Raw genomic sequence first — 3,264 nt, 5'->3', positions numbered from 1 at the left:
TGTGTGTGAATGCCTGTTTTTCAAGTTACTGGGCCTCGGATTCAAACTACATAGAAGGCCATGTGCGATCCACCACACCACATGCTGGTCCTACATATTGGATTGATGGAAAAGTCATGATGCATTTTTGCATAGAAAAACGTGGAAAAATACATCATGACAGACCAGCAGATATCATAAAGGTTACATTGCTGGATTGACTGTGGTTCAAGTCCTGGACCAGAGACCTGAAATTTACACTGGGCTTGTGTGTGTGCATGCCCAAGACCCTGAGAAGAGAATGGAGGAGAAAGGATTGTGGTGTGACCATCCCCCTGGGGGTTGATTTCTCACTTTTTGTCTCTCTGTCTTTCTCTGTCTCTCTGGTGAGTATACATGTCCTATGGTAATAATCTCTCAAAAAAGAAAAATACATCATGACTTTCTCAACAATCTAATATATTTTTATGTAAAACAAATGCATTCCTGTTTTTGTCAGTGGATCCTTTAAATATCCAGAGGTTTAAAAACATATCCATTATCTGCTTGCCACTGCCCTGACTCAAGATAGCAAACTGGTCCTTAGTCAAAATGTACCCTTCAATGCCAGCTCCCTGCTGCAATGTCTGTAAGGGAGAGTTCTCTACATCCTTGCTTCTCAGAGTGTGGTCCATAGACCAAAAGCATCTGCATTGCTGGGAAGTTTGTTACTCATGCAGGACCTCTGGTTGCATCTACTGAATCAGAATGTGCATTTTGCCAAATTCCCAATGGGTATTTTAAAAGAATGGCATCAGCAAATGCATTGTGTCATGTCTGGCTTCATTCACTGTTTATTACTCAACATGTTTGCACCCCAATTCCTTCTGCCTAAAGGACTTTTTTAAAAGTTTTTTTCCCATAGGCCATGTCCACTCACCAGAGAGACAAGACAGACAGACAGAGAGACAGACAGTGAGAGGGAAAGTAAGATATCACCCCCCAAAGGGGATGGCCGCACCGCAGTCCCTTCTACTCTATTCTCCTCCTGGAATTCTGGGTACACACGCCTGGCATGAGTTACAAGCTGTCAGATCCAGGATTAGAACTGCAATTGACCATGTGGGAGTCTACTACAGTGCCTTAATCACTATGCCACCTGCTGGTCCCTATCTAGAGGACACTTACCTTGAAAACTCCAACTGCTTTGACAAGATTCATCCCCCTCAAAATTCAGACAACCTCTTTTCTTGTGTTTCTTCCTCTCAAATAACTGCCCCTAGGAAAAGCTGAACATTCTTCATTGCATTCAGTCTACATTATGTTGCCTATCATGGAGTATTATGTTGATTTGATTTTTTTGTTTGTTTTTGTCTACTCTTTGTCTTATCCTTTCCTTTATTTCACAACACAGTTGATGTTGGGCATAGAGTAATTCTTGGTTGTTATTGCCTCAGTGAATGGAGAAGTGAATGGAAGAATAAATACATAATTACATGATTTTAAAGGAAAGTCATTAGTAATGGAAGAAAGGATCAAGGATACAGAAAGAAAACCTGAAGCGAGTGTGGAGGATACAAAGGAGGGACAAGCGAAACAAAAAGGACAGCTGATGGTACTGAATAAAAAACCATAGCAGAGAAACTATATTAAATGTTTGGGGCACAGAGGGGTGTGGTATTATCTGTTGAAGATATTTTGTATTTTTATCAACTGTACTAGGGAGAAATGTTCACCTGTTGAAATATCCACATTGTAAGACAAATAATAATGTGATTGAATGTATAAAATAAAGTGAAAGGGAAAAATAAATTAATAAACAAATGTTAGGGGGACCAGCATTTGGCGTAATGGCTATGTCGCTGGACTCCCATGTAGTTTGAGTCCTGGAACTGGTGGCTTAAACTCATGCTGGGTGCATGTGCGTGTGTGCCCAAGACCCCAAGAAGAGAATGGAAATGTGGTGTGGCTATGCCCCCTGGGGGGTGATTTCTTACTTTCTGTCTCTCTATCTCTCTCTGGTAAGCACATGCACCCTATAGCAAGAACCTCTTCAAAAAAAAAAAAAAAAAGATTGGTTACAGTGCTGGAAAACCACATGGTTGACCACAGTTCAAGCCCCAAACTGGTGACTTAAAAATCATGCTGAGCCCAAAATCCAAAGAGGTTAATGGAGAAGGGATTGTGGTGTGGCCAGCACCTCTGGGGAGGTGATTTCTCACTTTCCCTCCCTATCTCTGTCTCTCTCTCTCTGTGGTGAGCACACATACCCTATGGCAAACAAGCAACCAACCAAAACCAAAACAAACAACCAAAAAGGAACTTAAAAAAGGAAGACACATTAGGCTGCTGTTATTTCCAAGTCCAGGATCTAGAAATGGGAAGATCTTGGTCTTACTGAACTTTTACCTTTTTGCCTGTTAGGAACCTTGGGTAGTTATGCTTTTAAAAGTAATCCCACTCTCCATAGCTTATTCTTCTGCACTTACAAGGATGCTGTGACTTCTCAAGATCTCTGAAGAGTCCATTTTCCCTGGTTCTGTTCTTCCCATGAACGATTGTTTAAAAAGAGGTCTGTCCCCAGGAAGAGCAGAGAGACAGAGTTGCACATGGGATCTCTGAAAGACACAATAGGTGTATTCTGTCAATGATTAAACCAAATTGGAGTAGAAGTCCAATAACAGTAACTTCTTACAATATGTGAGGATACTAGGTTGGAATTCCCATTGTGTCTCATTAAATAAATTGTTGTATTGTTATTGAATTCTCTGAGGATTATAATTCTTTAGAAGCTAAGGAGCTAGACAGTTTTTGAGTGTCCTACCCTTTAGGGTAATTTGGGAGCCAAAGTCAGTCTTCTTTCCTCAGATAATTATTTAAGAAACAGAGTATATTGGGAATCTCCTCTATATTTAGCTGCCATAATTTACCACATTATGGTCCTGATGCAGGGGATTGGACAAGGTCTTTTGAATTCTTAGGACTTTGATTCAGGAATGTGAAAATCATCCACAAATTTTTTCATTGTGTGATTTCTGCATGTTTGTATCTGGACTTTTGCCATTCCTCCAGCTAAGATTTAAAAAAAAAAACTGATATAATTAATCATTGCTTATGTTTAATGTATGTCATTATTTTGTCTTCCATACATTCAACCTAAAGGTCATTTCTAAATATCAAGTTCAGCACTGTAAAGTTATATGTGATTCAATGGAATAGAAACAAGATTATGATGATAATGAATAAATAAATAAATACATAAAAAATAAAAAATAAATATCAAGTTCAAAATAGATTCTCCTTTTT

General features: G+C 39.2%; 1 pseudogene; it reads right to left on the bottom strand.

Moving 5' to 3' along the window:
- LOC102479568 (olfactory receptor 7A5-like) overlaps positions 1-3,264 on the bottom strand; it is a 10,641-nt pseudogene that overhangs the window by 1,572 nt on the left and 5,805 nt on the right.

This window comes from Tupaia chinensis, unplaced genomic scaffold, assembly GCF_000334495.1.
Source record: "Tupaia chinensis unplaced genomic scaffold, TupChi_1.0 Scaffold000306_1, whole genome shotgun sequence".
Lineage (NCBI taxonomy): Eukaryota > Metazoa > Chordata > Mammalia > Scandentia > Tupaiidae > Tupaia > Tupaia belangeri.
This window is presented reverse-complemented; position numbering and strand designations above follow the sequence as displayed.